We start from the raw sequence: 26,604 nt of genomic DNA on the forward strand, positions 1-26,604 counted from the left end.
ATCGGCTGGCATAGTCGTTCGATTGGGCTGTTCGATCGAACAGCCTAGCCGTTCGGCCAGCTTCTCGATTTGGTTAACCTATCACTTAACACTTGTTTCTTCCCGTTCATTGTTGGTGTTTTAGAGATATTTTGACTACGAGTTGAACCACAAAGCTGAAATTCCTACTTAGCCTACTGACTCGAGCAGGAATCACCCAAACTCGGTCAGGGACGGTTTGGAACCCAAGTTTAACGCTTAACCCGGAATCGGTATATCTCTCGGTAGAACCCGAATCTTGAACCATGTGTTCGTTTAGATTGATTTGTAAATCGGTTCAAGCTTCGTTTTCACCGGTTTGAGTGTAAAAGAGTTGAAAGATAGATGAAAACTCATCTTCCAATCCTTTTCCACCGTGAAATGTTAAGATCTTTGGAAGATTTCAGGTTATTTATGTGGAAATCGGTTAGATCTAGCTTATTCATGGTTGAATGAAGTCAAGAATCATGAAGTTCTTGATGAACACCAAGAACACCATGATGACATCACTCAAGAACACCTAGGTCTTGGTGATTTCATGGATGAAATCCAGATTTTGAAAGATAGAAAGATGGAGAATCGATTAATGAACAAAAACGTACAAAGATTAGAGCGAAATACTTACCGGTTGAAGAGAAATCTGAGATTTAGTGAGAAGAAGGGGCTGGTCGGTCAGAGCTTTTCCAAAAGTGGAAAGTTTGACAAGGACAGCCCTATTTATAGGCTTCCAAAAGAGGAAAGGGTCAGCTGATCGAACAGCATCCCTGATCGAGCAGCTGTCCGATCGAACAGCCTGCTCGATCGGCTAGCCTGTTCGATCAGGTTGCCCTGTTCGATCGGCTTGCCTTGTTTTGAGTGTTTTGCGACGATTTTCGATATTCCGACTTAGAACGATGATTTGAGGATGATAGAATTTCCTAATCAAATTACTTTTAGTCCCAACTACTATATCTAACATACAAGCATCCTTACAACCATTTCGGGTTCGATTTCCATTGAGTTTGATTCACCTTTGAGTCTTGATTGATTTGATTGATTCACCACACACTTTAACATAAAAGTAAACATGCACAAGTAACACATAAGGCACACACACGTATAAAAAGTACTAAAATTCCCACACTTGAGTTCGATGATTGATTTGATTAGCTTGATTATTGATTGACTAACTTTATTGCGTTGTTACTTCCTATCATTCACAGTCGGTCGTTGATTCACAGTTCGATTATCGGCCGATTAGTTTGATTATACAACACTTACTCCAAATAATACGAAAATCAAAATGAAACTAAAATGAAATTATTCTTTATTAATCTTTAATTCCAATAACAGTCAACACTTGACTTTGACTTTGACTTTGGAAAACACGGGGTGTTACATAAAGCTACTCCTAAAGCCGCCTTCAGTTTCAAGCAGTTTAAGGCTTGTGGGCCAAAAGAATTCACTGGCGAGGAAGGCCCCACAGCGTTGTTCCAATGGTTTGATTCCATTGAGGTTACTTTACGACAGAGCCGTTGCCCCTACGATCTTTGCACTCTCAACGCTACTGGCGTCTTCCAGTCCCGTGCACTAGACTGGTGGACGGCCGAGAGAAACAAGCAAGGAAACAATGCAGCCTACGGTCTATCGTGGGACAAACTCAAGGAGGTCATGCTGGAAGAATTTTGCCCTCCTCATGAACGCCAGAAGTTGGAAGATAAATTCTGGCACATAAAGCAAAAGGATGGCGAAAACGCTGCTCTAACTGCTCGATTCAAACAGCTCAGCATTATCTGCTTTGATCAGGTGAAGACTTCTGACATGGCAATCAAGAAGTATATCCGAGCCCTGCCTGACTGTGTTGTAGATTTCGTGTAAGCGGCTAAGACTAAGACGATCGAGGAAACTTACTTACTGGCCGCTAAATCAACGACAAGCGGGTCAAGGCTGGTGTCTGGGATAAAACCTCGAAGCACCTGCATCAAGCTACCGCAACTCAACCTACTTATGCACCGCCAGCAAAGCGTGCATACACAGGTCCCCACCCGGTTTGCCCAACATGCTCATATCATCATCCAGTGGGTCTTGCCTATCGTTTCTGCGCTCACTGCAACATGTACGACCACTTCACTACTAACTGCCGTACTGGTCCTAGCAACACAGCAGCTCCAGCAACAAGAACTGTGCGGTAACAACCACTGCTGCTCCTCTCCAGGCCGTACCGGCCCAGCAGCAGCCTCATCACCATCCAGCTCCAACTACTAATGCACCGCCAGCAAAGCGTGCATACACAGGTCCCCACCCGGTTTGCCCAACATGCTCATATCATCATCCGGTGGATCTTGCCTGTTGTTTTTGCGCTCACTGCAACCTATACGGCCACTTCACTACTAACTGCCGTACTAGTCCTCGCAACACCACAGCTCCTGCCACTGCTCATCAAGCTCTGCTCCCGGCTCCGTAAGGCCATCAAGCAACTCAGGCACCCGCGGTCAACGCCCGAGTTTGCTTCGCATGTGGTGACCCCAACCACTTTGCGAACATGTGCCCCAACAGGGTCGTGAAGCAGGAGCCCCAGCAACACCAGCAGCAGCAGCCTCAGCAACAGCAACAAGCCGCACATGCCAGAACCTTCAACATCAACGTGCGCCATGCCCAGACCAACAACAACATGGTCAATGGTACGTTCCTTGTGAATGGTATGTATGCATCGTGTTTGTTTGATACTGGAGCCGATAATTGTTTTGTGTCGTTCGAATTTGAAAAGACCCTTAGTCGTAAGCGCTCCTATCTGCCCTCGTCATTCGATGTTGAAGTCGCTACCGGAAGAACTGTCGCCGTGAATTCTGTTCTTCGTGATTGTACCCTTGAGCTCAACAATCACATCTTCCTGATCGACCTTATTCCGATGTAGCTCGGAAGTTTCGACGTCATAATAGGCATGGACTTTCTTCGCGAAAACCATGTTGAAGTTGTGTGCTTCGACAAGATGATTCGATTCTCGCTCGCGAATGGTGATCTACTGTGTGTTTATGGCGAAACCCCTTCGAAGTGTCTCAAACTCATGGCGTGTGTTCAAGCTAGCAAGTATCTCCCCAAGGAATACAGAGCTTTCTTGGCCAACATTGTAGTAGCGGAAAAGGAAAAGAAAAGGAAGACAGAAGTCAAAGACGTTCCTGTGGTCCGTGAATTTCCTCAGGTGTTCCCTGATGATCTTCCTGGACTACCGCCAAGCCGTGATATCGACTTCCGTATCGACCTCATTCCTGGAGCTAACCCTGTTGGCAAAGCCCCTTATCGACTCGCGCTGTCCGAAATGCGTGAACTCTCAAATCAACTCTAGGAATTACTTGAGAAAGGCTTTATTCGCCCGAGCACCTCTCCTTGGGGCGCGCCAGTCCTCTTCGTCAAAAAGAAGGATGGGTCATTCAGGATGTGCATCGACTACCGGGAATTGAATAAGCTAACCATCAAGAACCGCTATCCCCTGCCTCGCATCGACGATTTGTTTGATTAGCTGCAAGGTGCTACGTGTTTCTCAAAGATCGATCTCCGTTTAGGCTATCACCAGCTACGTATTCAAGAGGAAGATATACCCAAAATAGGTGCCACACATTAGGCGATCGACATCTTCTTCCGTATAAAGCCTCGAATGGCGCCATTTGAATGTTGGAAAGATATACCCAAAATAGGCGATCGACGATTTGTTTGATCAGCTGCAAGGTGCTACGTGTTTGATCAGCTGCAAGGTGCTACGTGTTTCTCGAAGATGGAAGTTGAGAAAGAATCGATTGTGATTGAAAAGGTGGTCGAGAAAATAGTTGAAAAAATTGTTGAAGTCGAGAAAATAGTTGAAGTTGAAAGATTGTAGAGGTTGAAAAACCTTGTGCAAAGTGTTTAGTATCTTGCAAATATTGTGTTGAGAAAGATACAAAGTTGGCTGAATTGGAAAAGCTCAAAGAGAACTTACTGCACAATGTGAGGAGCATAAAGGAGTCATATGATCTCCTAAGCAGCAAAGTGAACTTGTACAAAGGAGCTTGCGATGAGGATATTCAGATGAAAAATCTTCTGAAAGCAACAGTTCTTCAAAAGCAAACTGCAATCAACGGATATATTGAGATGAATGCTGAGCTGAAACAAGAACTGGCAACAATGAAGATTGAAACCGAAAGAGTGAACAGTTTACTTCGAAGTTATCAAAGTTCAGAGTATGTTATTGATCGCATCTATCCTACCGTGGCAGCTCATAAGTTTGCAGAAGGTGAAGAAAATTATGGTAAGAAAACTGGTTTGGAGTATAACAGAGTTCCAAATCCAATGTGGGATGGCTATACCCCCCGAGACTTTGAAAAGGTGGATAAAGCACTCAATCTGAATCTGAAATCTGAGTCTATCGATGGATTGCCAGATGATATTGATGTCACCTTCACAGCGTCTGACACTGATCATGAGTCCTAGTTAATTAAGAAAGTGGTCGATCAGGTGTTGGATAAAGATGAAGAGTCAAAGTCAGAGTCTAAATCTGAAAATTCGAGTTCATCAGACAAAAGCTAGAATTCACCGGTCAAAAGGGTTTACAATAAAGATTTTCTGATGTCACAAAATAATTTGAATGACGAAACATTCAAAGTAGCATATACTTTGAATGATTCTGACAAATTATATTCTGATGAAGAATTTCCAATAAGAGGTGTTAAAACTGAAATGATTAATAAGGTTTTCAAATTAACAGAAATTAATATTTCTGAAATAAAAGATGTAAATCTTACTGAAAAACCTAAAAAGTACACCTCAAGAGTTCAACAAAGATTAAACAAGAAAAAGGGTTACAGTTCTGGTTCGGATTATCGAAAGAAACCAAACCATAACAGTAATTTGAAAAAGAAAGGTTTAGGTTTTATTCCACCCGAAAATCATAAAAATGAGAAAATTTATGAACCAAAAACAAAATTTGTTTTAGGAGCAAGTTCTGAAGAGGAGAAGAAGAAACCTTTCTGGAAACAGTCAAACAAGGAGTTTCTCGCCGAAAAGCAGAAGAATATGTTGAAAGAATTTGAACCAAGAGTTGAAAGAAGAACCTGTTTCAAATGTCAAGAGGTTGGACATATTGCTTGGAATTGCCCAAAGTCCACCAACACAAAACAAGGAGTTTCTTCTAACTCAAAATTGAAAGAAAACTGTGTTGATACAAAGGAGAGCAAATTTAAAGAGTTCAAAAATTAGACTTTCGAAGTTGGTGAAAGTTCGAAACATTTTTACAAAAGAAGAGCAAATTTAAACAAACAAAAATGGGTTGTTAAAGAATCAGAGGTTGATTCTGGCAATGAATCTGACTCGTCAAAGTTAGAGGAGCCACAGGTTGAGATAAGTGATGAGAATTCTGTTCCAACAATGGATGAGGAAAACTTTCCACCATTGTCAAACGGGAATTTGAAATTAAAAGTTGGTAAGATTGAGATTTCAAATCAATTCTTTCCTGATAAGAAAGAATTTGATGTTGAAAAAGCATTTAATGGAAAAGTGTTACATATTTTTGGTAACATGGCTGATGGGAATGTGAAAGGAGTAAAAGAATTTTATGAATTAAAAATTGTTAAACCGAATGAGGATGGTTCACTCATGATTGATTAGGCATGGGTTGTCACACCCCGACCACGTAAAACAACAAAACGTGGCGGAAACGTCGGGGAGTGTTGTAACAGAATCATTGTTTCACAACCATGGAATAAATAATTTTGTTTTATTAAATCAAATGTATTACATTACATTGGAAATTGAAACAAAACATAAACAAATAGTCTTTCATTGTTATTAAGTCACTAAGGCCTCGTCCATTCCTATGTGAGCATACACCAATATCATCATCAAATATCATCAACTATTGTACCTGAAACACATGTAAAAATACGTCAGCCTAAAAATGTCGGCGAGTACATAGGTTTTGTATGAGTGTCAGATTCATGGCTCTTTACATGTTGCAATACTTATTTAAAAACCTCGTTTTGAAAAGTGTATGGTATTGCGACATGATTAACCAACTCAAATCAAGTTGATTATAATTTATAAAATCTCGTAGCCATGATTCTTAACTCCAAAACATTTGTTTAATTAAACCCAAATTTGAAAATCGTTTTTGAAATAAAAAATCGAATAGTATATATATATCGTTAGAAAAACCTTGTAATATAACTTTGTTTTGATAACCTTGCCCAAGTGATCTAGATAACGCAACGATATATAATGTGTTAAAAGCACTTATATATAGGAAGTACCAGCGGCGTATCCACCATGCTTTTAGCACATTACACCCGCCCCGTTACCTAATCACTTCCCTAACCCAACGGTTCAAACAGATTTCAAACGGTTCATGTCAATCAACAGATACAAATGGTTCACACGGCTCAACAGTCACAAACGGTTCCAATATTTCAACGGTTACAAACGGTTCACATAATCAAATAGTTACAAAGGTTCACATAGTCAAATAGCTACAAACGGTTCAAAATGTAATGTAATGTGTCCATATGCTTGATGAGCATATGCAGCAAAATGTAATGTAAAACAATGTACTAAGTATGCTCACAATGGACATACATAGCATAAAAACATAATGAAATCATGTACTAATAGTGTACTAATGAACATAGCAAGTATATGATATGAAAACATGAAAACATGAAAAGCACAAAAGTAACAAGTAGGCACATGTGTTTCACCCCAAAACAGTTTGAAAACAGTAAAAGATGGGGGCTATGTACTCACTTAAGGGTACTTAGAAGTCTTGAACAACAACCAAGCAAAGCTAGAGGGATCACGGAAATCAAACGGCACCAAATATAGGTAACTAGATAAATAACCGGACTTAAATCGAGAGATCAGATAGGATGAGGTCTCGTAAACCAAATGAGTGTGGGAACTCATATGATATGGTTTAACAAGGCCTACATACTAAAACGAAACCTATCCTAAGTGCTTACGACCCATTACGACCCGTTTAGGTAGCTTATGCTACTTTAACATGTCGTTCGCGTAAAACGCGTTCGGACCGCCTAACTAGTCCTATGACAAGTATTATATGCCTTAACATGTCTAATAATGTTGCCTAATCAGTTTAGATATCAAAATTTATGTTTCATATGCTTAAAATGAATTTTGGCGCAAAAAGGGCATTTTGGTAATTTTCCTAAGGCATATAAACTACCTACCATACAACTACTTAAACGAAGTGACCACCCTATACAACTATGGTCATCTAATGTGTTTGGTCGGATCCTAAAGATTGACCAAAAGGGTCGGGTTCGAAAGTATAAGCGATTGTTTAGATCGCTTACCTTACGACCCTATATAAGCACAAATCTAAAAGTGACGAGCTAAACATGTTAGAACATGTTTAATGAGTTTAGAAAACAGCTTTGGTATCAAAACAAACGGTTTTGATACCTAAAAGTAGTTTGGTTACAAAATACGCAAGAATACGCATTTTGGCCGAAACTACGACTCGTCACTACACCTAGCTAACGTGGTAATCAGTAGGTATAGTCACTAGGGACTATAACCATCGTGATTACGCTCACGTTATGAAGTTCAAATGAACTTCGCGTTGACCATACACTGGTCAATGCAGAAAGTCAAACAAAGTTTGACTTTAATGCTAAAACGCATAAAAAGAATGAAGGAATGCTTACAAAGGGTCCAAGCAAACAAATCTTGATCCAAGTAGCTCAGGTATGAAGCAAAGGCTTCAACTTAGAGCATCGTAGATCAGATTTTGAGTGCAAATGAAGTGAAGTGGGGGTTGCTATTTATAGGAAATCCACAATCGTTAGGATCGTTCCTCGATAAATGAGCTTCAATCCCAGCCATACACCTCATACCCACTGATTTATAAAACCATTGGCACCCAAAACCAGCCCATAGGATCAAAGAAACCATTTGCAAATGGGGGAAACAGCTGGATCAAGCTGGAATCAATTTTTGCTGAGCTGGGCAGTCCTTACGGACCGTATGGCTTTGTGCTTACGGTCCGTAAGCCTTGTGCAGACCAGCAAGTTTCACAAAAAGGCAGAACAGGCCCCTGTGACTCCAAACTTGATATTTGATGCATTTTTTACACGTTTAAGACCCGTCAACCCCATTTACATGCTCTAAAATGAAGTTAATGTCTAGGGAACTTAAAATGTGCTAAAAAATATCTCTGATGTCGGTTCGTTTGGTCGTACGGTTGCGTTGTTCGGTTAATTACGATGGAAGTCGTAACAGACGCAAAAACGATCCAAATTAAGCGATGAATGGAATTTTATCATGCCAAACACTAAAATAAAATATTTTAATGCTTACATAAATTTTTGGATGTCCGGATATATTCAGAACGTAAAATATGCGCGAAAATGCAAACTTATGCACTTTTTGACGCTTTTAGTCCCTGAATGAGCATAAAGTTTATTTTAGCACACCGAACCCCTCCAAGCCTATTTCTAAGCTACGTAGAGGATATTTAGGGTGTGTTTAACTTATGGTCATGTTCCGGAGGGTCTATTACAGTACAAATTGACATACTTTCGCAGTTTGTCAAATTTAGACCCTGTAAGCGAATAAACTTGATTTCGGCATACCAAACCATCCAAAACTTATTTCTAAGTTATATAAAGGTTATTTAAGGTATGTTAAGTCTATGTCACTGTTCTGGAGTGTTTGTTGCATTAAACTGGTTATATTTACGCATCAGATTGCGTATAACCTTCCAGAAAGCGATTTAAAGCCCGAAATCGAACAAGAATTAATATGTGCAAACGATACACATATTTATACAAATCCCAAGTATGAAACACAATATTTCATTGATTTGGTATTTGTTTGATGGTCGCAGTGACACAGGTGTCACAGTCTCCCCTACTTTAGGAAATTTTGTCCCGAAATTTACTTGTAGGAGATTGTCTGTAACTTTGTGTCAAATAACCACCAGAGATATGCAAGGCATAATCCTGTCATATCCTTAACGGACATTCTTCAGAAACAAAAATGAACGGGCGGAGTCATTTTCCTCAACGAGTATTCTTCAGAAGCGGAAATTAAGGAATAAACAAACGGAGATTCATTTTCTCAACGGACAATCTTCAGAAACGAAAATGAACAGAAGGAGTCATTTTCAACGGGTGCTTCATCAGAAACAGAAATGAAAAGGATAAACAAACGGATATTCATTTCCTCAACGGGTAATCTTCAGAAACGAAAATGAACAAACGGAGTCATTTTCAACGGTTGCTTCCACAAAAACGGAAATGAAAAGGGTAAACAAACGGATATTCATTTCCTCAACGGACAATCTTCAGAAACAAAAATAAACGGACGGAGTCATTTTCAACGGTTGCTTCCTCATAAACGGAAATGAAAAGGATAAAAAAAACGGATATTCATTTCCTCAACGGATAATCCTCCGAAATGAAAATGAACTGACGGAGTCATTTTCAAAGGTTGCTTCCTCAGAAACGGAAATGAAAAGGGTTAACAAACGGATATTTTTTTCCTCAACGGACAATCTTCAGAAACGAAAATGAACTGACGGAGTCATTTTCAACGGTTGCTTCCTCAGAAATGGAAATGAAAAGGGTTAGCTCTAGACACATGACAAAACTTGTTGTGGTTTCTGTGCACTAAATTCCATAATTATGTACGCGTCCATAATTACATAATTCCTTGCACAGTCCGCACAGTGCATTTCATAATGTGTAGGGGAAGAAAATCAAACCTGTGATGAGTGTGGCTAGACTACCATAGGGTCCTTTTAATTAGATCGACAAATGATCTCTTTAATTAGACCACCCAGGAGTTTTTTCAGCTATATCATCACATGATATTCCTAACCAGATTTTTGGATAAATCTGTTTAACTAGACCACTCAAGGGGTCTAATTATGGAATAGTATTTCATAACCCAAGGGACTTAACTACAACGTAGAAGTCCATTAAGGATTTAAGATAGTACCTTTGGATATCCTACTATGAATCCCTTATACGAAGGTATGGAAGATTCTACGAGGATTTGGATAACAAAAATTTGGATCACACAAAAACATAAAAGGGAGCACATAATCACATAATTGTTTTAATTTGACCTTTAATTTGTTATCTTTGGACGCGGATACTTAAAGCACACCTATCCAATCCGTGGATTTCATTTGGCACTTTAATCATTTTCAAGAATCTATCTATGAAGATAGGAAAATCTTAATAGGAATTCAGCTTTGTCCTTATTGAATCGTAATGTACGTATTGAATCATACAAAGAATTCAATTAAGGGTTCCGATGAATGATACCCATCCACAAGGATCTAATTATGAGGATAGAAAGATCCTACGTGGATTTTGGAATTTGTGTAACGAGAGGTGTTCCGACACCTTGCACTAGGCGTGCTTAAGTCGATACACAAGGTAGAAAGTTCATGAGGTTGAGGCGCTACATATGCCAAGGTGACATATGAAGCAGAATTTGAAGGTTTGAACAGCAGCAGGATTTATAACAGCTTTGCTTTGGATTGCAAAGTGGCACATGTTAACCAAATGTCCCCATTGTCCACCGTGGGTACATTTGAAACAGGGTATTTGATTCGGATGATGACAGTGGCATTGATTGCATCAAGGAGTAGTTACCTTATACGGCTTCATCCCTGAGGTGAGTCATGGTGATAGCTAAATCAACGGTCCTCTGAAGTACGACGCCTATTCGCTGGGCAATTGCAGCACCTGGTTCGGACATTTGAGTGTTGTTGCGATAAAGAGGCATCTTGAAGATAATGGAAGGCATAGGAGGAAGCAAGCGAAAGATAGTCAAAAGAGAATGACAACGCATGAAGATTGTGACCATTTGTTTGTTACCAAAGGCAAACAAATGAGACGGTGACTAATCAAAGTAAATGGGTCAATATAATGTATCGCGAAGACATGCTCGCCTATAAGTGGACACTCACCCCAAGAGTTCCTAGGTAAGAGTGACTGGTCCGATACTGCGGATTTGTACGAACACTCTAGCCTTAGACAGAAGACCCAGGGTACAGGCACCCACCCTTCCAGTTTGCACGTGTTCACATTAATGAGACCCAAACTTTGACGAGATCTTGACAACTTTGAAGGTTCAAAACCTTATAATAAATCATCCTAGAACAGATTATTAATTTTCAAGTAGATTCAAAATTTATGTTCTTATTGTGGTTGTCACCTAAGGATAGGCGACGGTATTGTTTTATAACTAAACGCAAGTAAACTCGCTTTAGGGTCCTAGGAAGGTTATAGTCTAGGTCAAAGCATTACTAATAACCTAATTCCCTATAACCATTGGCTCTGATACCAACTTTTCTGTCACACCCGACCACGTAAAACAACAAAATGTGGCGGAAACGTCGGGGAGTGTTGTAACAGAATCATTTTTTCACAACCATAGAATAAATAATTTTGTTTTATTAAATCAAATGTATTACTTTACATTGGAAATTGAAACAAAACATAAATAAATAGTCTTTCATTGTTATTAAGTCACTAAGGCCTCGTCCACTCCTATGTGAGCATACACCAATATCATCATCAAATATCATCAACTATTGTACCTGAAACACATGTGAAAATACGTCAGCATAAAAATGCCGGCGAGTACATAGGTTTTGTATGAGTGTTAGATTCATGGCTCGTTTTACATGTTGCAATACTTATTTAAAAACCTTGTTTTGAAAAGTGTATGGTATTGCGACATGATTAACCAACTCAAATCAAGTTGATTATAATTTATAAAATCTCGTAGCCATGATTCTTAACTCCAAAACATTTGTTTAATTAAACCCAAATTTGAAAATCGTTTTTGAAATAAAAAATCGAATAGTATATATATCGTTAGAAAAACCTTGTAATATAACTTTGTTTTGATAACCTTGCCCAAGTGATCTAGATAACGCAACGATATATAATGTGTTAAAAGCACTTATATATAGGAAGTACCAGCGGCGTATCCACCATGCTTTTAGCACATTACACCCGCCCCGTTACCTAATCACTTCCCTAACCCAACGGTTCAAACAGATTTCAAACGGTTCATGTCAATCAACAGATACAAACGGTTCACACGGCTCAACAGTCACAAACGGTTCCAATATTTCAACGGTTACAAATGGTTCACATAATCAAATAGTTACAACGGTTCACATAGTCAAATAGTTACAAACGATTCAAAATGTAATGTAATGTGTCCATATGCTGGATGAGCATATGCAGCAAAATGTAATGTAAAAAAAATGTACTAAGTATGCTCAAAATGGACATACATAGCATAAAAACATAATGAAATCGTATACTAATAGTGTACTAATGAACATAGCTAGTATATGATATGAAAACATGAAAAGCACGAAAGTAACAAGTAGGCACATGTGTTTCACCCCAAAACAGTTTGAAAACAGTAAAAGAGGGGGGCTATGTACTCACTTAAGGGTACTTAGAAGTCTTGAACAACAACCAAGCAAAGATAGAGGGATCACGGAAATCAAACGGCACCTAATATAGGTAACTACATAAATAACCGGACCTGAATCGGGAGATCAGATAGGATGAGGTCTCGTAAACCAAATGAGTGTGGGAACTCATATGATATGGTTTAACAAGGCCAACATACTAAAAGAAACCTATCCTAAGTGCTTACGACCCATTACGACCCGTTTAGGTAGCTTATGCTACTTTAACGCGTCGTTCGCGTAAAACGCGTTCGGACCGCCTAACTAGTCCTATGACAAGTATTATATGCCTTAGCATGTCTAATAATGTTGCCTAATCAGTTTAGATATCAAAATTTATGTTTCATATGCTTAAAATGAATTTTGGCGCAAAAAGGGCATTTTGGTAATTTTCCTAAGGCATATAAACTACCTATCATACAACTACTTAAACGAAGTGACCATAAGGTATAACCATGGAAGGTTATTCCCTATACAACCATGGTCACCTAATGTGTTTGGTCGGATCCTAAAGATTGACCAAACGGGTCGGGTTCGAAAGTATAAGCGATTGTTTAGATCACTTACCTTACGAACCTATATAAGCACAAATCTAAAAGTGACGAGTTAAACATGTTAGAACATGTTTAATGAGTTTAGAAAACAGCTTTGGTATCAAAACAAACGGTTTTGATACCTAAAAGTAGTTTGGTTACAAAATACGCAAGAATACGCATTTTGGCCGAAACTATGACTCGTCACTACACCTAGATAACGTGGTAATCAGTAGGTATAGTCACTAGGGACTATAACCATCGTGATTACGCTCACGTTATGAAGTTCAAACGAACTTCGCATTGACCATACACTGGTCAATGCAGAAAGTCAAACAAAGTTTGACTTTAACGCTAAAACGCATAAAAAGAACGAAGGAATACTTACAAAGGGTCCAAGCAAACAAATCTTGATCCAAGTAGCTCAAGTATGAAACAAAGGCTTCAACTTAGAGCATCTTAGATCAGATTTTGAGTGCAAATGAATTGAAATGGGGGTTGCTATTTATAGGAAATCCACAACCGTTAGGATCGTTCCTCGATAAATGAGCTTCAATCCTAGCCATACACCTCATACCCACTGATTTATAAAACCGTTGGCACCCAAAACCAGCCCATAGGATCAAAGAAACCATTTGCAAATGGGGGAAACAACTAGATCAAGCTGGAATCAATTTTTGCTGAGATGGGGAGTCTATACGGACCGTATGGCTTTGTGCTTACGGTCCGTAAGCCTTGTGCAGACCAGCAAGTTTCACAAAAAGGCAGAACAGGCCCCTATGACTCCAAACTTGATATTTGATGCATTTTTGACACGTTTAAGACCCGTTAACCCCATTTACAAGCTCTAAGATGAAGTTAAAGTATAGGGAACTTAAAATATGCTCAAAAATATCTCTGATGTCGGTTCGTTTGGTCGTACGGTTGCGTTGTTTGGTTAATTACGACGGAAGTCGTAACGGACGCAAAAACGATCCAAATTAAGCGACGAATGGAATTTTATCATGCCAAACACTAAAATAAAATATTTTAATAAATTTTTGGATGTCCGGATATATTCAGAACGTAAAATATGCGCGAAAATGCAAACTTATGCACTTTTTGACGCTTATAGTCCCTGAATGAGCATAAAGTTTATTTTAGCACACCGAAACCCTCCAAGCCTATTTCTAAGCTATGTAAAGGATATTTAGGGTGTGTTTAACTTATGGTCATGTTCCGGAGGGTCTATTACAGTACAAATTGACATACTTTCGCAGTTTGTCGAATTTAGTCCCTGTAAGCGAATAAACTTGATTTCGGCATACCAAACCATCCAAAACTTATTTCTAAGTTATATAAAGGTTATTTAAGGTATGTTAAGCCTATGTCACTGTTCCAGAGTGTTTTTTGCATTAAACTGGCTATATTTACGCATCAGATCGCGTATAACCTTCCATAAAGCGATTTAAAGCCCGAAATCGAACAAGAATTAATATGTGCAAACGATACACATATTTATACAAACCCTAAGTATGAAACACAATATTTCATTGATTTGGTATTTGTTTAATGGTTGCAGAGGCACAGGTGTCACATGGGTGAGATTCTTTAAGAAGTAAAATCCTGACTTGCCGGAGCTCCCAAGTTGGTAATTGTGGAGCATGAATCGGCATCATTCTTGAAAAATGTTTTTGTGAAAAACTTACAAATGTTAAATTTTACAAGTGGTTGATAAAAACAATGTGATGAAACCCCATGATATGTGAAATCAACAAAACTAATTTTCCGGAAAAACCATTTTGATTAAAACAAACTTAAGTGTTTTGAAATCATGATGGGAAAATAGTTTGTTGTCAGGGGGAGTTCTGATTGTTTAAACCAAAAGAATGGCGAATTGAAGCTTTTCACATCATTCAAATAAAATGACAAACTGATAAAAAATTTGAAACATATTTTTCAAAAATTTTATTTGTACAATTTATTGCGTTTGTTTTCAAATTTTCCCGAAAAATCAAAAATTGAAACATATTTTTGATTTTAGGGGGAGTAAAAAAATTTAGAAATTTTGAAAATTTGAAAAAAGCCAAAAACATGATAAAATCTAAAAAGCCAAAAACATCGAAAAATTAAAATTGAGTTTTGTTGTGAAAAAGAGGAAATGATAGTACATCAGTAGACAATCACAACATGCTAAAGATATGGAATGTTTTAATGTGATAAACGGTCTCACTGATGATATATTAGTAGATTTTTACACATTCAATAGATTGTTTTCGACATATAAACCTAAATATCAAATATTTTCTTATTTCGTGGGGAACATCTCTCGGATATATAGGTAACCCCTGAAATCTTGTTTGAAGGGCTTTCTATTTCTGACATACTAGGTCTTTGTGCGTGATGATATATGGGGTATTATACCAGGAATTCTGATTTTGCGGAAGCAATAGCTTAGTCCTCATATAATGCTTTGCATTTGCTTTAATCTTAAAGCTCACCCTCAGCATAAAAAATGATGAAACATTGCAAAATGCTAATCATGTGTTGTTGATGAAAAGATCCCCAAACGGGACACACCTAAAAGTCGAGCCATCATCTCTTTGTCTGAACAGAAGTTCTAACCTGAGCTCTCATGGTCTCGCATTACTCGTTTACAGATATCATTAGTATACATTCACCTGTAAGACTGAATATAGAAGTCTGGATACGGGAGTATATTCTGAGGTGGGACACGCGAATAGGTTAAGTCCATTAAAACATTAATTCTCGTATCTCGAAACAATTGAACTTTGTGTGAAAATTTAAGTGGATCAATATACTAAAAATCTAAGGGAATCGTTTAGAACTTAAAGTGTTTAAAGCTCAACGATGCTAGTGATTTGTCAAAAACTGATTCTCTTACACAAACTCTCAAAAATATTGTCTGTAAATATTTCTTTATTGTTTTTTATTAGTGTGTTTTAGCATAAAATTTTGAAAAATCAAAAAGATTTTATTTTATCTTATTTTCGACAACTGATGTTGCAAAGCTGATTTTCAAAATTTGTTGGTGCATTTCATCTGTTGATTTCGTCTTGGATCAAGTCTTTGTCTTAGAATGTTATTTTAGGGTTCATTGTTCGAGAAATCAGGAAATTATATGTATTTAGTGTGCTAGGTCCGCTTATATGGTCATATGATAGGAGGTCCGCTTATTTGGACATCTAGAGAAGAGGTCCGCTTATACGACATGATGTAGGCCCGCTTATATGGACATATCCATATAAGCGAACCCACCATGACTATATATAGGGGACACATGAGCGGATCTAGTAGTGAAGGTGATGGTCTTGTAAGGTACGGCGAAGCCCTGCCATTTTGTCTCCAGAGCTTGTAATTTGTCAATAGATCAATAAACGAGACGTTAAATAGTGAAATCAAGCTATACGAAGACCGAATCAATGAATTCCGCCTCTGATTCAGTCTAATCACTCTTCTGATCGACTCGTCAGGTCGTCTAACAATCCTACAAGTGGTATCAGAGCTCAGGAGGAAGAGTTCTTACCGTTTAGCTCGATTTTTGCTCAAAATTCTGATTTCTACACCTTCTTTCATCAGTTCAGGGAGTTTTACCAGACAAAATGGATTGAAAATTTGCCATAAGGTGTAAAACTAAGTAATAACAAACCCTTGAGAAGATTAGGCTCAAATTCAGCTTAAAAGTGACCAAAAAGTGCTCGTAAAGTAGATTCGCTTTTATGACAGTTATGAGGTTCGCTCATTAGGTCCGCTCGAAAGTTCATCATTTGGTTGGTTCGCTCTTGAGATTCGCTCATAAACACAGGTTTATCGGAGGTTCGCTCATCAGGTTCGCTTGTGGTTACTTCTAAGTGGTTCGCTCTTAGGGTGGTTATCAGGTCCGCTTATTGGGTATTGATCTGGTTCGCTCATAGGGTAACTATTGTGGTTCGCTTATAAGTGTTCAACAGATTCGCTCATTGGTCAATTATTAGGTCCGCTCTTAATATCATAACAGGTCCGCTCATTGAATAATAAAGATCAACAGGTCCGCTTTTTAGTCGTCTTCATCATTAAGTCTGTCACATTTAATAATCGGTCAAATAGAATTATAAGTTGAAGTGCAAGTTTGTCGGACATGATATTCGTACAAAATTTCGGTCCAATGAACGTTAATTACTAAAGAGTTTGGCGGCCCACTTAATAAATCTTCATAATTTTGGTCCAATCAACAAGTGGTGTCTATGATGTGTGTTGCTGATTAATATATGTTGAAATAAAGTTGCCGCCCCATATGTGTCTCGAATTTATGGTTCATGTGCACCGCTCCACTATAAGTGAAGGCCCAATCACTGAATGATAAGCATATATTGAATGATAAGCTTGTTTGTCGGCCACTTTCTAAAGTTGCTGTCCACTTTTATTAGCCCAAATGATTTGAAAAGAAGTGTTGTCGGCCACCTTTAATATTTGAGGTCCAATAACCTTCAATTGAGTATTAGAAGTGTTGTGAATTGTGAAATATTGGGAGGCCCAATCAGCTATTATAATCAGTGAATTGTTGTGAATTGTGAAATATTAAAGTTGGATGGCAGAAATGTTTGATGAAGAAGAGAATAAGTTTGTTGAAAGTTTAAATAGATTTGGGAGGTATCATATGAGTATGTTTGATCAAGATGATAAGCATATTTGGATTCTTCGACTTGAAAACTTTGCTTGTCAACAGAATGAGAGCTTGAAAGAGATGGAAAAAAGATTTGATTACTTGATGGACAAGTTAAAATCATTTGGAATAAATTTGACAGATACGGAAAAGATATCAAAGTTGGAAGCCGCTTTACCTACCGAATGGGATGATGTTTTAAAGGAGTTAAAACAAAAGCCTAAATTCTCGAAATTACATCCATCTGATTTCATCAGTAAACTTCAAAAACGTCATTATAAAAATCTTGATAAGAAGAAGATTTTGATGAATAAAATCAAAGAGCATCTAGATGAACTGAATCTGGGAAATCTGGATAAAATCAATTTGGATGTAATTACTGAGATTAATAAAAGAATTTGTATATGTTTTGGTGCAAAACAAAACATGAAGTATGATTATAAGAAAGGATGTTATATTGATGAGAATTTAAAACCTCTATTGTTTGTGCAGGAACATACAAGGCAGAGATAAAGGAAATGTCAAAGAATGTGGAATCTGTGAAGAATGAATCTTCAAGTTCTGAAACAGTGTGTTTCAAATGTAACAACTTTAAGACTGAAAATGACAAACTCGTGAAAGATGCCGAAAGTTTGGCATTGGAGTTCAAGAAGTTGAAAGATGAGAAACAGGCTGATGATAAGCAGATTCTTATTCTGAAAAGAAATTGTGAGAAGTTGAAAGCTGAAAATAACAAACTGTTAAATAATTTGAACAGTTTGACATTTGCAAACAAAAAGTTGAAAGAAAAAGAAAAAGTTTTTGAAGAAAAAGTTAAAGGTTTTGAAATTGAAAAAACAAGAAGTGAAAAAGAATTTCAAAATCAAATGAAAATTCTTGAAGATGGGAGAAATATTTTTAGTCAAAACAACATTGAAAAGCAAAAATTGATCAATTCCCATCTTCAGAAAATAATTAAACTTGAAAAAGAATGTGAATGTGCTAGAAAGAAAATTGAAGAGTTGAAAAAAGAGCTTGAAAGCAAAAAGAAATCTTCAGAAGATGAGGATTTCTGGATTAAGCTAGAAAACAAGAATTTGAAAGCAAATGAATCAAAATTCCAAGAACAGATAAAAATTTTGGAAAATGAAAAGTCTGTTCTTGAAAATTTGAAGAATGAGAATGAAGAAACAATCAAGACTCATTTTGGGAGAATATCTCGGTTTGAAAGTGAAGCTGAGAATTCGAGGAACAAAATTGAGGAACTTGAAAAGAAATTGAAAGGTTTTGTGACTTCATCTGAGTTTTTGAATATTCCCTGTCCAAAACCGATCAATTCAGTTCCAATAAGTGACAATGTCACAAACTTTGATAAAATCAAAGTTGAAGATTGCGATGTGAAATCTGATGATGTAAATGAAAAAATAGAAAAACAAAAATTGTTTTTAAATTTGAAAGAAAAATTTCAAAAAACTGTTCTACAATCGACTGAAAATGGAGAATGCTCTAAGCAAAAACCTTTGAAGAAGAAAGTGGAACAAAAACAAAAAGATAAAAATTTGAAAAATGTTCAAAAAGATAATAAAAGTTCATCAGATCGATCATCCAATCGTAATGAAAAATTACAAAAAGTAAAAAATGAAAACTCAAAAAGTGTTGGTAATAAGTGGTGCAGGTTGGACCACAGTGCTGAAAAGTCAAAACCAGCAAACTTGATAAAGGAATACCACCAAGCCAAACAATGTTATGATCTGAGTATTTGTGACAACTCGTATTTCCAAACCGACCTTTGTACTTTGATGTAACGTATGTGTACGATATGTGACTGTTATGAAAATGAATGTTATGTGAATGTTATGTTAACACGTGCTTGTGAATGATTATGCGAATGATTATGTGATTATGTTACTTGAGCCCAAACCGCACAACACTCACACTCGCACAAGCCCACCTGCTTGGGGCCGTATCTTATGAAATCGGACCAGAAGGGGGCAGCCGTGATGGGCCGGCCCACTTCTCTTCTACGTAAACAAACAAACACCCTTAGGGAGTTGTTCTCTCAATTGTTACAAAACATATCACACACACAAGTCCACAAACCCTAGTGCTTTCCTCTCTCTCTTCCTCTCTCGCTCAAACCCGACGGCGAACAACCATTTGGATCGAGGATCTTGTGTTTCATTCGGCTTACCTTCTCGTTGTTCGAATTCAGCCGGTTAGTGTTTGATTGTTGTTGATGTTTTTGATGTGTGTTTATAATAGTCATGCATGATGATATAGGATTTGATTAACATGATTGATCGTGTTGAGTGATATGTGGTTACTTGACATGAAATCGGCTCACATGTGTTGTGTTATAGATCGATATAGAGTTGTTAATTATATGATGCTCGAATTAACCGGCTGGGATATTGATGAACTCGGATAATATGGTTAGGTTATAGGGTTTAAATCCGATTATATGTGTTGTGTTAAATTGTTGTTCAAGCTTGTTCATATGTATGATGTTAGGGTTCATATGGATTGGATGTTTGATTGCACTGTTTGATCGATATTATGCTAACTGATTAGTTGGAAACTTGTTAATTGATAAGAGTAAAAAGGAAACTGATTAAATTGATTGTAACCGATCTGCATGAAATCAGGAGAAGTTGTTACAAATTGCTAGTCTCGACACGGTTGCGAGTCGAGAACTCCCTGTCTCGACTCGAGACCGCACATTCCCAGCACAAACCGCACGAGCCGAAACCACGGTTGCGAGTCCTGTTGCGACTCGAGACCGGACCATGACAACTCGAGATCATCCTTGTTGCGACTCGAGACTTCGGAACCAGCCCAACTCGAGACAGCTTGGTCTCGACTCGAGACTGTGAGCACGGGCACCTTATTATTGGACTGTTTAATCTTATTGGGTCGAGATTGTATTATTGATTTGTTATGATATTTGGGCCGGAGGTTATTGGACCGACTCCTAGTTTCACAAGTTGGATATGTTATGACAGTTAACTTATGTTACGTGTTTGTCATGATTATTACGTGCACGTTACCTACTAGTCTATGTGATACATATGTGCGATACTTGAGTCAAAACCTGACTTGTGTGGTAACCCTGTTAGGACGAGATTGACCACTTTAGTTCAAGGAACCTTTTTGTGTATCTGCCGAGCAAACCAAGGTGAGTTCACACAGCCAAGGCATGGGATTCCCGGGTTGGGAATTGGGTTGGAATGTTTGATATGGAATGATTACTCGTACTTACGCAATCACTAGACTATAGACCATCGTCCTCAGGATAGTCAGGACACTTACGTAAAACCTACGTAAACTAGTATCTACCATTGTCTCCCGGGTCGGGAGGACACTTACGTAAATCCTACGTAACCTAATACCCACTATTGTCTTCCGGGTCGGAAGGACACTTACGTAAATCCTACGTAAACCCCACGCGTACCACTGTCCTTGGGGAAGGGCACTCACGTAAATCCTGCGTGACCTTGTACGTATTCCTATTCTCAGTTAAAGAAGAACACATGGTTGCAAATAGTCTAGTAAGTACCATAATGGGAAGCCCCCGTTAATAAAGATAAACGTGGGAATCCCCCACTAGTAATATATATATATACAAGGCATGGGAAACCCCCACCATTAGTACATACCTGCATGGGAAGCCCCCACTAGATGAACTTACGCATTACTGTTATGAACTTACTTTTTGTGAACTCGCTCAACTAGTTGTTGATTATCTGCTGCATGCCTTGCAGGACCTTAGGTACATTATGGAGCTTGCACAGGGAGGAGCAGGTCGTTGTGGGATACGGATCGTGAACGATATTTGAACTTATAACTTATTTTGGGTTTTCATTATTATGCTTCCGCTACTTAAACAAAGTTTGGTTTGAACATCAATCATGTTGATTTGGGTTTTTGAACTACTTTAACTATTATATGCTTGTTCAATATGATTGGTGGCTTGATCCTGGTCATGTCACGCTCCCAAGCGGTGGTACTCCGCGGGTGGATTTTGGGGGTGTGACAGATTGGTATCAGAGCCATTGGTTATAGAGAACTTGGTTTTAATACGGGAAAAACGTTTTTATTAAAACCAGACTATAACCAGAACAGTGCTCTCAACGATCCACAACGACGCTTCGCTCCACGTGCAAGACTCGACATCCTAGGTAATAAGGTTTATGTTTATTGCCTGCATGCTAGAATTACATAGAACTTTGCTCGTAGTACACTTAGATACACATGATACTATTACATGAGAATACCTACGTGCTTACGCTTTTCTGTCATCGCCCTACTCGCGAACCATTCTCACTTACGCTACTTTTACAATGAAGATCATGTCTGGACGAATTAACATGACTCAAGCCCAGCTAGAGGCTCTCGTTCAAGCTCAAGTTGCTGCGGCACTTGCAGCCGCACAAGCAGGAGGTATATCCTATGGTTATAGCACACACTAGGATCTTTAGATCCTACATTCCTAAACTAGCCCTTGTATTTAAACTTTGCCCTATTCGTACACAATAGGTCAACCAGCGCAGCAGCCTGTCTGCACTTTTAAGAACTTCATGGACTGTCGTCCAAGTACTTTCAGTGGCACGGAAGGGGCAGTGGGACTCCTCCACTGGTTTGAAAAGCTCGAGTCTGTGTTCGAGATGTGTGAATGCCCTGAGGCTCGCAGGGTGAAATACGCCACTGGTACGCTAGAAGGAATAGCACTAACTTGGTGGAACGCCCGCCACACCCTGGAATGATTTCAAAGAACTTATCAAACGTGAGTACTGCACAAGGGATGATATTCACAAGTTGGAGAATGAGTTTTATCACTTGAAGATGACGGGGTCAGAGATAGAAGCTTACACGAAGCGATCGAACGAACTGGCCATCTTGTGCCCAACCATGGTAGACCCTCCGATCAAGCGCATCGAGTTGTACCTCAAGGGTCTAGCCTTAGAAATTTAGAGCCATGTTACATCGGCTAACCTCGACAACATTCAAGATATTCAGCGTCTTGCTAATCGCCTCACGGATCAGGCGGTGGAACAGAACAAGTTGCCTAAACGCATCAGTGCTACCGCATCAGCCGCTACCCCCACTACACCCAGTGACAACAAAAGAAAGTGGGATGGGGATTCTAGCAAAGGTTCAGCAACAGTTCAGTCTCAAGCTCAGCAGCAGAAGACTGACCACTACCAGAGTCCTAGTCAGCAATCCTCTGGTGGTCATAGACAGAGAAGGTATCAAGGGTTTCACCCCAAGTGTCACAACTGCAACAGACATCACAGCGGCCAGTGCAACAAGGGTCGTTGTCAAAGATGTCTCAAGATGGGTCACGAGGCCAAAGACTGTAGGAGCCCACGACCTGCAAATTAGAACCAGCAACCGCAACAACCAGCTCCACAGAACCCACAGCAGCAGCAGCCACAGCGTGGAAACCGGGGATGTTTCCAGTGTGGAGCAGAAGGTCATTTCAAACGTGATTGCCCTCAATTGAACCAGAACCAGAATCGCAACAACAACAACCAGGGCAACGGGAACAACAACAACGGGGGAAACAACAACAACAATGGCAACGAGGCAAGGGGTCGAGCTTTCGTGTTAGGACGAGGAGATGCAATGAACGATCCCAATGTGGTTATGGGTAAGTTTCTCCTTGACGATATTTATGTTACTGTTTTATTTGATTCGGGTGCGGATACAAGTTATATTTCTGTGAAAGACAGTAAATTGTTAAAACGTACATCAACACCCCTAAACACCAAACACGTAGTAGAATTAGCTAATGGTAAGAGCCTAGAAGCCACGCAAGTAGTCAGGGGTTGTAAGATTGTCTTAGCCGGTCAGGCTTTCTCCATCGACCTTATTCCCATAGTCTTGGGAAGCTTCGACATCGTCATAGGGATGGATTGGTTATCCCAACATCAGGCAGAGATCTTATGAAGCGAGAAGATTATTCGCATTCCTCGTTTTGGTCAAGAACCTCTCGAAGTTCAAGGTGACAAGAGTGGTGCTGTAGTTGGCATCATCTCCTTCTTGAAGGCTCAGAAATGTTTACGAAAGGGGCACACTGCCATTCTGGCACTCGTTACAGACGCATCAGCAAAGGAAACGAGATTGGAGGATATTCCAGTTGTACGCGACTACCCTCAGGTGTTTCCTGAAGATTTACCTGGATTACCGCCTCACCGTCAGGTCGAATTTCAAATCGAGCTCGCTCCAGGAGCAGCACCCATAGCTCGCGCACCATATCGTCTAGCTCCATCAGAATCGGAGGAACTGTCAAAGCAGCTACAAGAGCCCTTGGAAAAGGGCTTCATTCGTCCAAGCTCTTCGCCTTGGGGAGCTCCAGTGTTATTCGTAAGAAAGAAAGACGGTACGTTCAGAATGTGCATCGACTACCATGAACTGAACAAGGTAACGGTGAAGAACCGTTATCCTCTTCCACGCATAGACGAATTATTCGACCAGTTGCAAGGGTCGTGTTATTACTCCAAGATAGACTTGAGGTCTGGATATCATCAGCTGAGAGTCCGGGATGAGGACGTCTCCAAAACTGCATTCAGAACTCGCTACGGCCACTACGAGTTTCTTGTCATGCCGTTCGGGTTAACGAACGCGCCTGCCGTATTTATGGACCTTATGAACAGGGTGTGCAAACCCTATCTTGACAAGTTCGTCATTGTTTTCATCGACGACATCCTGATCTACTCCAAGAGTTAGGAGGAACACGAGCAGCATCTACGCCTTATTCTGGAACTTCTTCGAAAGGAACAACTGTACGCTAAGTTTTCGAAATGCGACTTCTGGCTTCGTGAAGTCCACTTTCTAGGCCACCTAGTGAACAAGGATGGGATCCATGTCGATCCATCCAAGGTAGACTCGATCAGGAACTGGCCTGCACCACGTACGCCAATGGAAATACGCCAATTCTTGGGTTTGGCGGGTTACTACAGACGGTTTATTAAAGACTTTTCAAAGATTGCTCAGCCGCTTACACTACTGACACAGAAGGGTGTCACATACCGTTGGGGCAACAATCAGGAAACTGCTTTTCAGCACCTAAAGGATAGACTTTGCAGTGCACCTATCCTCTCTTTGCCAGAGGGCACAGACGACTTCGTGGTTTATTGTGATGCATCCATTCAGGGTCTTGGATGTGTGTTAATGCAGCGCGACAAGGTTATTGCTTATGCTTCACGCCAACTTAAAATTCACGAACGGAACTACACGACGCACGATTTAGAGCTGGGAGCTGTTGTTTTTGCACTTAAGATATGGCGACACTACCTGTACGGTACCAAGTGCACGATTTACACCGATCACAAGAGTCTCGAGCATATTCTTAAGCAAAAGGATTTGAACATGCGTCAATGAAGATGGGTCGAACTACTGAACGATTACGAATGCGCTATCAAGTACCATCCAGGAAAGGCCAATGTTGTGGCTGACGCCCTCAGTCGGAAAGACACTCTACCTAGGCGTATACGAGCTTTGCAGCTTACGATTCAGTCCAGTCTTCCAGCACAGATACGAACTGCTCAGATAGAAGCTTTAAAACCCGAAAACGTCAAGGCTGATGCCCTACGCGGCTCAAGGCAACGATTAGAACAGAAGGCAGACGGCGCCTACTATGTAACGGGGCGTATTTGGGTCCCACTTTATGGCGGTATACCCGAACTTGTGATGGATGAAGCGCACAAGTCTCGCTATTCGGTACATCCAGGATCGGACAAAATGTACCACGACATCAGGACTACTTATTGGTGGCCTGGCATGAAGGCCCACATCGCTACTTACGTTGGCAAGTGCTTGACCTGTGCGAGGGTCAAGGTGGAATACCAGAAACCAGCGGGCCTACTTCAACAACCCACGATACCGCAATGGAAATGGGAAGAAATTTCCATGGATTTCGTTACAGGCCTACCTAGATCTCAGCGTGGGAATGATACCATATGGGTGATCGTGGATCGACTCACCAAGTCTGCACACTTCCTAGCTATAAAGGAAACGGATAAGTTCTCCACTCTCGCAGACATCTACCTCAAAGAAGTTGTTTCGAGGCACGGGGTGCCCACCTCCATCATTTCGGATCGGGATGCACGATTCACGTCAGAACTATGGCAAGCGATGCACAAATCTTTCGGCTCACGGTTAGACATGAGCACAGCATATCATCCTCAGACGGATGGGCAGTCTGAGCGAACGATCCAAACTCTTGAAGACATGCTTCGGGCATGCGTTATTGATTTCGGCAACAGCTGGGAAAAGCACCTCCCTTTGGTGGAGTTCTCGTACAATAACAGTTATCACACCAGCATACAAGCCGCTCCATTCGAGGCATTGTATGGACGTAAATGCCGGTCACCTCTCTGTTGGGCAGAGGTGGGGGATAGTCAGATTACGGGTCCAGAGATTGTAGTGGACGCCACAGAAAAGATTTCACAAATACGACAACGCATGGCGGCAGCACGCGACCGTCAGAAAGCCTACGCGGATAAGCGTAGAAAGCCATTGGAATTTCAGGTCGGGGACCGGGTTTTACTAAAAGTCTCACCCTGGAAGGGTGTGGTTCGTTTTGGCAAACGGGGAAAACTAAATCCGCGGTACGTCGGACCGTTCGAAATCATTGAGAAAATCGGCAAAGTGGCCTACAAGCTAAACCTACCAGCTGAACTCGGGGCAGTTCACAATGTTTTCCACGTGTCGAATCTGAAGAAATGCTTGTCAGATGAGACCCTAATAATTCCATTGAAAGAGCTCACTATCGACGAGCGGTTGCAGTTCGTCGAGGAACCTGTAGAAATCACGGACCGGGATGTTAAGGTCCTCAAGCACAAGAGAATCCCTCTTGTTTGAGTTCGTTGGAACTCCCGTCGTGGCCCAGAGTACACCTGGGAACGCGAAGACAGGATGACAGAAAAGTACCCCCAGTTATTCGGAACCAATACAAC

The sequence above is a fragment of the Helianthus annuus genome, chromosome 11 (assembly GCF_002127325.2).
Source record: "Helianthus annuus cultivar XRQ/B chromosome 11, HanXRQr2.0-SUNRISE, whole genome shotgun sequence".
In the NCBI taxonomy this organism is placed as follows: Eukaryota; Viridiplantae; Streptophyta; class Magnoliopsida; order Asterales; family Asteraceae; genus Helianthus; species Helianthus annuus.